We start from the raw sequence: 10,632 nt of genomic DNA on the forward strand, positions 1-10,632 counted from the left end.
AATCGAATAATACATTCAAAGTGCTGAAAGAAAAAAAGTGCCAGCAACTAATACTATGTCTGACAAAGCTGTCCTTCAGAAAGAAAAAAGAAATAACGTGCTTCCTCGACAAACAAAGCTGAGGGCATTCAGGACCACTAGGTCTACCTTAAAAAAATGCTTAACGGAGTTTTTCAAGTAAAAATGAATGAAGTTGGGAGCAGTGGCTCATGCCCGTAATCCCATTTTGGGAGGCTGAGGTGGGTGGATCACCTGAGGTCGGGAGGTCAAGACCAGCCTGGCCAACATGGCAAAACCCCATCCCCAGTAAAAATACAAAAAATTAGCCAGGTATGAAGGCCACTGAGATCGTGCCACTGCACTCCAGCCTGGGTGACAAGAGTCAAACTACATTTCAAAAACAAAAAAACAAACAAAAAAAACAAAACTTGAGGCCTGGTCTTCTGCTCCTCTCCAACCCCCACTTCTCTGGGCCCAAGCCACCTGGGCTGAGGAGGGGGTGAGGTGTGAGCCCCTGCCAGGAACTCCCTGCCCGGACCAAGTACTCGGCCCCCAGGCCTGCATTCAGTGAGGCCTCCCGTGGCGTCAGCATGTTCGTGTGGAGGAATGTGGAAGGTCACTCTGTGGCCGTGTTCCCCTGGTACTCCATCCCCTTCCTGACCCCTCCCTGCAGCCACACGAGGCCCAGCAACCTGCCAGTTACTCAGTGGCCTCCAACCAGAGAAAACAACCTGCCAAGTTGGCAGCTGTTGCTCATGAGCATCCACCAGGTGGCACAGGGAGTGTTGACCCTGGGCGGCCCCCTGGAGCCACCTGCCCTGAAAGCCCAGGGCCCGCAACCCCACACACTTTGGGGGTGGTGGAACCTGTTAAAAGCTCACCTCCCACCATGGAGGAGGAGCCCTGGGCCCCTCAGGGGAGTCCCTGCTTGACAGTGAGACAGAGAATGACCATGATGATGCTTTCCTCTCCATCATGTCTCCTGACACCCAGTTGCCTCTACCACTCAGATGATGTCAGGCCCAGTCCCTCAGTGCCCTGCGCAAGGAACAGGACTCATCTTCTGAGAAGGATGGACGCAGCCCCAACAAATGGGACAAGGACCACATCGGTGGCCCATGAGTGGCGGTCATGATCTTCAGCAAGCGGCACCAGGCCCTGGCAGGGCACACCAGGGTCACTCCAACCAGGATATCCGGACCGTCAGCCAGATGCTGACTCTGGCCCAAAGACTTCTACTCAGTATGGAGCTCCAGGCCACTTTGCAGCCCCTGGTGAGGGAGGTGTACATACCATGAATTGTGGGACCTTCAGAGCTTTTCACTTTTCGGAAAATAGCTCCTGTTGGGGCTACAAGATGGAGTGTGAAGAGGGCCTTGGGCCACAGGGAGGTGCCTGTGGACTAGGGGGAGTTCATGCACCCCTTCTTTCCCCAGAGGGGCTGGACTCAGGTGAGTATGGGGGTGGGGGCTCCTGCACTTCGACACAGGCAGCGGGAGGGTTTTATCCCCATTCCCTCTGCACTCCCAACTTGAGCTATACTTTTTAAGAAAGTGATTCACCCTGCCTTTGCCCCCTTCCCCAGAACAGAACACATTGATCATGGGTGATATTTTTCATTGTGCCAAACAGTTGCCATGACCGTCATTAAACCTGTTTAACACCAAATAATAAGGAAAATAAAATAAAAAATTCAGGCTTGGTGCAGAAACTCACCCCAAATAAATCACCTACCAAAATATTTACATAATGGTGGAAATATTCCAAAATTCAATATTTTGGGATTTATACACAAAAGATAAACAAATTAGAGGCCAAGAGGCTGCCAGAAGGGAAAAACGGGGCCTGGGAAGGCCGTTGTGAGGAACGAGCTGGGCCTAAAGAGGCCACTGGCAGGCGGGAGCTGGGCCTGCCGAAGCGGCCGAGAGGCAGGAGCTTTGGACTCGGGAGGCCGCAATGAGGCGAGAGCTAGCTGGGCATGGAGAGTCCGCTGTGAGTCCGCTGTGAGTCCGGGCCCGTGCAGGCCTTCGAGAGGCAGGAGGCCGGGCCTGCAAAGGCCCACTGGAGGTCAAGTTCTGGGCCTGAAGAGGCCACCAAAAGTCAAAAGCGGGGCCTGGGAAGGCCGCCAAGAGCCATGAGCTGGTCTGGGCTGAAAGAGGCCACTGGGAGGCAGGAGGAGCTGGGCCTGGAGAGGCTGACTCGAGGAAGTTTTGCATCTGGAGAGGCCGCCGAGAGGACGGAGCTGGGCCCGGGGAGGCCGACTTGCTGCTCTTCCGGGCCCAATTCCAGGCTGACTTGACGACAACTTGGGCCTGCTGGGAGCTGGGCAGGAGCTGAGTCCAAAGACGTTGTAGGGAGGCCAGACTCAGGCCTGGAGATGCAGCCGGGAGGAAGAGCTGGGCCCGGAGAGGATGCCGGGAGGCTGCAAGTGGGTCTGGAGAGGCCGATTTGAGGAGGCCCGGCCTCCGCCTCCCGCATGGCGGCCTCTGCAGGCACAGCTGTTTCTCCTGGCTGCATCTCCCGCCTCCCAGCAAACAAGCTTTTTTGGCTCAGCTCCCGCCTGCGTTTGTAGACCCCGAAGTTTCTGCAACCAAGCTCTTCAGACCCACATCCCACCTCCCAGTACCTGAACAGTCCCAGCTCCGGCTGGAGAACAGAGTCTGTAGGCCCCGCTGTTGCCTCCCAGGGGAGTCTCCAAGCCCAGCTCTCACCCCACCACGACCTCCCAGGCCCAAGTCGCTGCCTGCCTCACAGCAGCCCGCGTGCGACCCTGCTCCTCCCTCACGGTGGCCTGTTGAGGCAGGGGCTCACGCTGACCTCTCTCACCGTGGGAGGGGCCGGTGTGAGGCAAGGGCTCACGCCGACCTCTCTCAGCGTGGGAGGGGCCGGTGTGAGGCAAGGGGCTGACGCTGACCTCTCTCACCGTGGGAGGGGCCGGTGTGAGGCAAGGGCTCACGCCGACCTCTCTCAGCGTGGGAGGGGCCGGTGTGAGGCAAGGGGCTCACGCCGACCTCTCTCAGCATGGGAGGGGCCGGTGTGAGGCAAGGGCTCACGCCGACCTCTCTCAGCATGGGAGGGGCCGGGGTGAGGCAAGGGGCTCACGCTGACCTCTCTCAGCGTGGGAGGGGCCGGTGTGAGGCAAGGGCTCACGCCGACCTCTCTCAGCGTGGGAGGGGCCGGGGTGAGGCAAGGGGCTCACGCTGACCTCTCTCAGCGTGGGAGGGGCCGGTGTGAGGCAAGGGCTCACGCTGACCTCTCAGCGTGGGAGGGGCCGGTGTGAGACAAGGGCTCAGGCTGACCTCTGTCAGAGTGAGAGGGGCCTGTGTGAGGCAAGGGGCTCATGCCGACCTCTCTCAGCGTGGGAGGGGCCGGTGTGAGGCAAGGGCTCACGCTGACCTCTCTCAGCGTGGGAGGGGCCGGTGTGAGGCAAGGGGCTCATGTTGACCTCTCTCAGCGTGGGAGGGGCCGGTGTGAGGCAAGGGGCTCATGTTGAAATCTCTCAGCGTGGGAGGGGCCGGTATGAGGCAAGGGGCTCATGTTGACCTCTCTCAGCGTGGGAGGGGCCGGCGTGAGGCAAGGGCTCACGCCGACCTCTCTCAGCGTGGGAGGGGCCGGTGTGAGGCAAGGAGCTCATGTTGACCTCTCTCAGCGTGGGAGGGGCCGGTGTGAGTCAAGGGCTCACGGCGACCTCTCTCAGCGTGGGAGGGGCCGGTGTGAGGCAAGGGGCTGACGCTGACCTCTCTCACCGTGGGAGGGGCCGGTGTGAGGCAAGGGCTCACGCCGACCTCTCTCACCGTGGGAGGGGCCGGTGTGAGGCAAGGGGCTGACGCTGACCTCTCTCACCGTGGGAGGGGCCGGTGTGAGGCAAGGGCTCACGCCAACCTCTCTCAGCATGGGAGGGGCCGGTGTGAGGCAAGGGCTCACGCTGACCTCTCTCAGCGTGGGAGGAGCCAGGGTCAGGCAAGGGGCTCACGCTGACCTCTCTCAGGATGGGAGGGGCCGGTGTGAGGCAAGGGCTCACGCTGACCTCTCTCAGCGTGGGAGGAGCCAGTGTGTGGCAGGGGCTCATGCCTCTGGGCAGGGTACCAGAGGCATGGGCATCAACAGGCCACCGTGAGGGAGGAGCTGGGCCGCATGCGGGCTGCTGGGAGGCAGGCAGGGACTTGGCCCCAGGTGGCCGCCGTGGGGGCAAGAGCTGGGCCTGGAGAGGCCCCTGGGAGGCAAGAGCGGGACCTGCAGAGGCCGTTCTCCAACCATTGCTGGGCCCGTACAGGCCACCGGGCGGCAGGAATGAGGCCCAAAGAACTTGGCTGGAGAAAGTTCGGGACCTACAAAGGCGGTTGGGAGCTGGGCAGGAGTTGAGCCAAAAGAGCTTGCTTACTTGCTGGGAGGCATGGCTGGGAGATGCCGACTTCAGGACAACTTGGGCCTGCAGAGGTCACCGGGAGGCCCAAGCTTGGCATGGAGGAGCCCACCGACCGGAGACCATTTGGGTCCTGCAGGTGCCATTGGAGGGCAGGAGCTCATCGTGGAGGGGGCACCGTGAGGCCTGACCTGGGCCTGGGGAGCTTGGCTTGAGGAAGCTGTGGGCCGACCAAGGACGCCAGGAGATGGGTAGGCACTGAGTCCAAAGAGGTTGTTGAGAGGCAGGAGTCGGGCCTGGAGACGCAGCCAGGAAGAGGAGCTTGGCCCGGAGAGGACGCCTGGAGGGTGCAAGTGAGTCTGGAGAGGCCGACTTGAGGAGGTTCTCAGCCCGGAGAGGCCGCCAGAAGGGAAAAACTGGGACTGGAAAGGCTGTTGTGAGGAATGAGCCCCATGGGCCTGAAGAGGCCACTGGCAGGCGGGAGCTGGGTGTGTAGAAGCTGCTGAAAGGTTGGGAGCTTGGCTTGGGGGGTCCACAGTGAGGCAGATGCTGGGCCTGAAGAATCTGCTTAAAAAGATTTAAGCAGATTTACATTTATTAGGCACTTTATTTCCATTATTACATACATATAAATATATATACGTATTATATATCCAATATATAATAAAATGATTATACAACTCACCATAATGTAGAATCAGTGGGCGTGTTAAGCTTGTTTTCCTGAAACTGGATGGTCCCACCTGAGCGTGATGGGAGAAAGTGACAGATCAATAGGTATTAGATACTCATAAGCACAGCGCAACCTAGATCCCTCACATGCATGGTTCACAACAGGGTGCATTCTCCTATGAGAATCTAATGCTGCTGCTCATCTGAGAAGGTGGAGCTCAAGCGGGAATGTGAGCAAAGGGGAGTGGCTGTAAATACAGACGAAGCTTCCCTCACTCCCTCACTCGACACCACTCACCTCCTGCTGTGTGGCTCCCTACGGCTCCATGGCTCAGGGGTTGGGGACCCCTGCTCAAGTGCATCCAAAGCGACCCTTCCCACACCAGTCTTCATAGTGGTCAAGGGCAGCAACCACTTAGCTCCCAAGGCATGTGCCTCAGCTGGCATTTCGTCACAATCAACAGTAAGTGGTAGCTTGAGTCACTGTGAGGTCACTTCCTGGAAATCACCAGCATCCCATTTCCCACTGGCAAAGAGCTCAGCACTGCCCCCTGGGAAACCAAACCTATGCACAAATCCCATCTGTGTGGGTTTATCTCCTGGGACCCTTCCTAACATATTAGTCAGAGTCCAATCAGGAAGCATAAACCACTCAAAAGTTGAAAGTGGTAAAATTTAATACGGAGAATTATTCATTATAACAGGTGAACAGCATAATGAGAGACAGGCTAGCACAAAGTAAAGAGAACTCTAGAGAATACAGGACTAGCCCAGGCCAGGCATGGTGGCTCATGCCTGAAATTCCAGCAATTTGAGAAGCTAATGCAGGAGGATTGCTTAAGGCCAGGAGCTAGAGACCGGTCTGGACAGCACAGTGAGAACCTGTCTCTATCCAAAAGAAGAAAACAGTTAGCTGGGAGTGGTGGTGCACACTTGTAGTCCCAGCTACTCGGAATGCTGAAGTTTGAGCCTGGGAGGTCAAGGCTGCAGCGAGGCATGATTATGCCACTACAGTCCAGCCTGGTGACAGAGCAAGACCCTGTCTCAAAGAACAAAACAACAACAACCATTTACAGACAGAAAAGAGGTAGAGCTAATAAGCTAAGGAAAGCTGTTGAAATGTGACAAGTAAAGTAATATGAGGTCTTTTATCTATTTAAAATAATCAAACAAAAAATGACTTACTAAATTATAATACCCTGTGCTGGCAAAGGTGCAGTGAAATGGGCACTTTCTTATACTATGAGGGGTGTTTACATTGTGTATAAGCCTTCCCGGGTAAAGCTTGTCAATTTTTTAAAATAATGGAGACAGGGTCTCACCATACTGCCATACTGCCTCCTCCAACTCTTGGCCTCAAGCAATCCTCCTCTCTTAGCCTCCCAAAGTGCTAAGAGTATAGCTGGGAGGCACCCAAAACCCTGTCAATTTACATCAAGGGTAATGAGAATGTCCATTCACCATGACTCACAGTAATCTTACTTCTGGGGAGACAATTCAATCTAAACAAAAGGTCATCTGTACACACACAGTAAAAATCTGGGAGTAACTGAAGACAGAGTTGGTAAGTGAAATAAGAAACAGTTCTAAGAAATTAAACTATGGTATCAATAGGCACCTGGTATAAAAGGTCAGTTGATGTTAGCTGCTACTTTTTTGTTGTTTTGAGACAGGGTCTCACTCTGTCACCCAGGCTGGAGTGCAGAGGCCTGATCATGACTCACTGCAGTCTCAGCCTCCCTGGGCTTGAGTGATCCTCCCACCTCAGCCTCCCAAGTAGCTGGGACTACAGGAACGTGCCACCACACTAGGCTAATTCATGTATTTTTCTGTAGGGATGGTGACTCCCCCTTTGTTTCCAAGGCCTATCGCAAACTCTTGGCCTCAAGCCATCCTCCTGCCTCAGCCTCCCAAAGTGTTGCGATTACCAGTGTGAGCCACCACACCTGGCCAGCTGCTACTTTTAGAAATATTATTATTATTCTTCCACTCCATTAAAAATTATTATTTTCAAGGCTATGCAACAGTATGTATCTTACAGCGTAATTGTAAAAACATAAACAGTTGCCGTCCCTCAGTATACAGAATTAGTTACAGCCCCCCATCTCTGCATATACCAAAATCCATGCTTACTCACGTTTCGCTGTCACTCCTCTGGAATCCACGTATACGAAAATACCAAATATTAGTTGGGCATAGTGGCAAGCACCTGTAGTCTCAGCCACGTGGGAGGTTGAGATGGGAGGATCGCTTCAGCCTGGAAGGTTGAGGCTGCAGTCAGCTGCGATAGCACTACTACCCTCCAGCCTCGGACAACAGAGGGAGACCCTGTCTCAGAAAAAAGAAAACAAAATAAAACAGGTTAGAAATTGTAATGAGGTCTGTTGGGCAAAATTCCATATAAGCAAAGTATAAATTAATGAAGCAAATCGTGATAAATTAGTACGATTGACTTTCTGGAGTTTCTGACAATAAAAGTAAGGAAAATGCAGAACACAAAGACAGAGAATAAAAAGAGAAATTAGGAAAGTATTCTACATGTTTAATAGGAAGACACTGACTGTGTTCGTGCAGCGGCAGTATGTCATGACATGACATACTTTGGAGAGAAGTTAACAGATGAGGAAGTTGATAAAAATCATCAGAGCAGCAAAATACTGGTAGCGACACTCAAGGAAACCACGAAATTTCCATAACTTATGTCAGCAAAGTGGGAATATTGTACAGTGTGTGTTGAAGTTCCTATACAACATTGTTTATCTGCCGTTTGTTTGTTTGTAAGGAATGTATATACTAAAAGTTCTTCTTGCTGTCAAAAGAATATGTGTGAATAAGTCATTTTAACTTATTCTTCTGTTTTTCTTTTATCTTCCTGCCATCATCCCACAGCCTTACTTTAGAAATTTTTTCTTTAGAAAATTGAACAAGTGCTCCTTGTGGTGGCACATACCTCGAGGATGGGAGGCAGGGGTGGAAGGGTCACTTGAGGCCATTAGTTTGACAGCAGCCTGGCCAACAAAGTGAGACCCCATGTCTGCAAAACAATTTAAAAATTAGCCAAGTATCATCATGTATACCTACAGTCCCAGCTAACTCAACTTACGGAGAAAGTTCAGGGCCTGGAGAGAAGGCTGGGCGGCAGGAGCTGGGTCTAAAGAGGCCATTGTAACGATGGAGCTGTGCCTGTGGAGGCTGTTGTGAGGCAGTAGGCTCATCTGCGGAGACTGCCGTGAGGTAGGGTATGGGCCTAAATAGGCCATTGTGAGTCATGAGCTTGGTCTGTAGAGGCTGACTGGAGAGAGTTCTGGGCCTGGCGAGGCTGCCGGGAGGTAGGAGCTGGGCCAAAAGATTTAAGCACATTTACGTTGATTAGGCACTTCATTTCCATTATTACACTGGAATATATAATAAAATAATTACAGAACTCACCATAATGTAGAATCAGTGGGCGTGTTAAGCTTGTTTTCCTGAAACTGGATGGTCCCACCTGAGCGTGATGGGAGAAAGTGACAGATCAATAGGTATTAGATTCTCATAAGCACAGCGCAACCTAGATCCCTCACATGCACGGTTCACAACAGGGTGCGTTCTCCTATGAGAATCTAATGCTGCTGCTCATCTGAGAAGGTGGAGCTCAGGCGGGAATGTGAGCAAAGGGGAGTGGCTGTAAATACAGACGAAGCTTCCCTCACTCCCTCACTCGACACCACTCACCTGCTGTGTGGCTCCTTACGGCTCCATGGCTCAGGGGTTGGGGACCCCTGCTCAAGTGCATCCAAAGCGACCCTTCCCACACCAGTCTTCATAGTAGTCAAGGGCAGCAACGAATTAGCTCCCAAGGCATATGCATCAGCTGGCATTTCGTCACAATCAACAGTAAGTGGTAGCTTGAGTCATTGTGAGGTCACTTCCTGGAAATCACCCTAAACCTGCGCCCTGACCCTAAAACCCCAACCCTGGGCCCTGACCCTAAAACCCTAACACTGGGCCCTGACACTAATAACCTAACACTGGGCCCTAGCCCTGAGCCTAAAACCCCAAACCAGGGTCCCGGCCCTGACCTTAAACAACCCTAAAACTGGGCCCCGGCACTGAACCTAAAACAACCCTAACACTGGGCCCCGGACCTGACCCTAAAACAACCCTAACCCTGGGCCCCGGACCTGACCCTGAAACAAGCCTAAACCTGGGCCCTGGCCCTGAACCTAAAACAATCCTAACCCTGGGCCCTGGCCCTTTCCCTAAAACAACCCTAAATCTGGGACTTGGCCCTGATCCTAAAACAACCCTAACCCTGGGCCCTGGCCATGACCCTAAAACAACCCTAACCCTGGGCCCTGGCCATGACCCTAAAACAACCCTAACCCTGGGCCCTGGCCCTGACCCTAAAACAACCCTAACCCTGGGCCCTGGCCCTGACCCTAAAACAACCCTAAACCTGGGCCCTGGCCCTGACCCTAAAACCACCCTAAACCTGGGCCCTGGCCCTGACCGTAAAACAAGCCTAACACTGGGCCCTGACCCTGACCCTAAAACAACCCTAACCCTGGGCCCTGGCCCTGAACCTAAAACAACCCTAACCCTGGGCCCTGTCCCTGATCCTAAAACAAGCATGACCCTGGGCCCTGACCCTTACCCTTAAACAACCCTAACCCTGGGCCCTGGCCCTGACCCTAAAAAAAGCTGCACCCTGGGCCCTGGCCCTGACCCTAAAACAACCCTAACCCAGTGCCCTGGCCCTGACCCTAAAACAACCCTAACCCTGGGCCTTGGCCCTGACCCTAAAACAAACCCACCCCTGGGCCCTCACCCTAAAACAACCCTAACCCTGGGCCATGACCCTGAAACAAACCTAACACTGGGCCCTGACCATAAAACAACCCTAACCCTGAGCCCTGACCCTAAAACAACCCTAACCCTGGGCCCTGATCCTAAAACAAGCCTAACCATGGGCCCTGACCCTGACCCAAAACAAGCCTAACCCTGGGCCCTGGCCCTTTACCTAAAACAAACCTAACCATGAGCCTTGGCCCTGACCCTAAAACAAGCCTAAATCTGGGCCCTGGCCCTGACCCTACAACAACCCTAAACCTGGGCCCTGGCCCTGACCCTAAAAGAACCCTAAACCAGGGCCCTGGCCCTGACCCTGACCCTAAAACAACCCTAACACTGGGCCCTGGCCCTGACCCTAAAACAAGCCTAACGCTGGGCCCTGTCCCTGACCCTCAAACAACCCTAACCCTGGGCCCTGGCCCTGACCCTAAAACAAACCAAACCCAGGGCCCTCACCCTAAAACAAACCTAACCCTGGGCCCTGACCCTAAAACAACCCTAACCCTGGGACCTGATCCTAAAACAACCCTATCCCTGGGCCCTGATCCTAAAACAAGCCTAACCCTGGGCCGCGACCCTAAAAAATCCCTAACCCGGGCCCTGGCACTAAAACAAGCCTAACCCTGGGCCCTGGCCCTGACCCTAAAACAAGCCTAACCCTGGGCCGTGGCCGTGACCCTAAAACAAGCCTAACCCTGGGCCCTGACCCTGACCCTAAAACAAGCCTAACCCTGGGCCCTGGCCCTGACCCTAAAACAAGCCTA

The 10,632-nt window shown here is 54.0% G+C and overlaps 1 long non-coding RNA gene across 10 annotated transcripts in view; it reads right to left on the reverse strand.

The window, feature by feature from the left end:
• Positions 1-8,995, reverse strand: part of LOC129523742 (uncharacterized) — a 45,319-nt gene extending 36,324 nt beyond the window's left edge. For 4 of the 10 annotated variants that reach the window (XR_010134568.1, XR_010134569.1, XR_010134562.1 and 1 more), the window contains exons 1-6: positions 8,465-8,995; positions 8,139-8,371; positions 7,173-7,363; positions 5,049-5,106; positions 3,544-4,927; positions 882-3,445 (exon numbers count right to left, since the gene is read on the reverse strand). This is a non-coding gene — a long non-coding RNA (uncharacterized lncRNA). Of the gene's footprint in view, positions 1-881; positions 3,446-3,543; positions 4,928-5,048; positions 5,107-7,168; positions 7,364-8,138; positions 8,372-8,464 lie in introns of all 10 variants that reach the window. The other 6 variants (XR_010134564.1, XR_010134561.1, XR_010134560.1 and 3 more) reach the window with 6 other exon arrangements.
• Positions 8,996-10,632: the final 1,637 nt, after the last annotated feature.

The sequence above is a fragment of the Gorilla gorilla genome, chromosome 6 (genome assembly GCF_029281585.2).
Source record: "Gorilla gorilla gorilla isolate KB3781 chromosome 6, NHGRI_mGorGor1-v2.1_pri, whole genome shotgun sequence".
Lineage (NCBI taxonomy): Eukaryota > Metazoa > Chordata > Mammalia > Primates > Hominidae > Gorilla > Gorilla gorilla.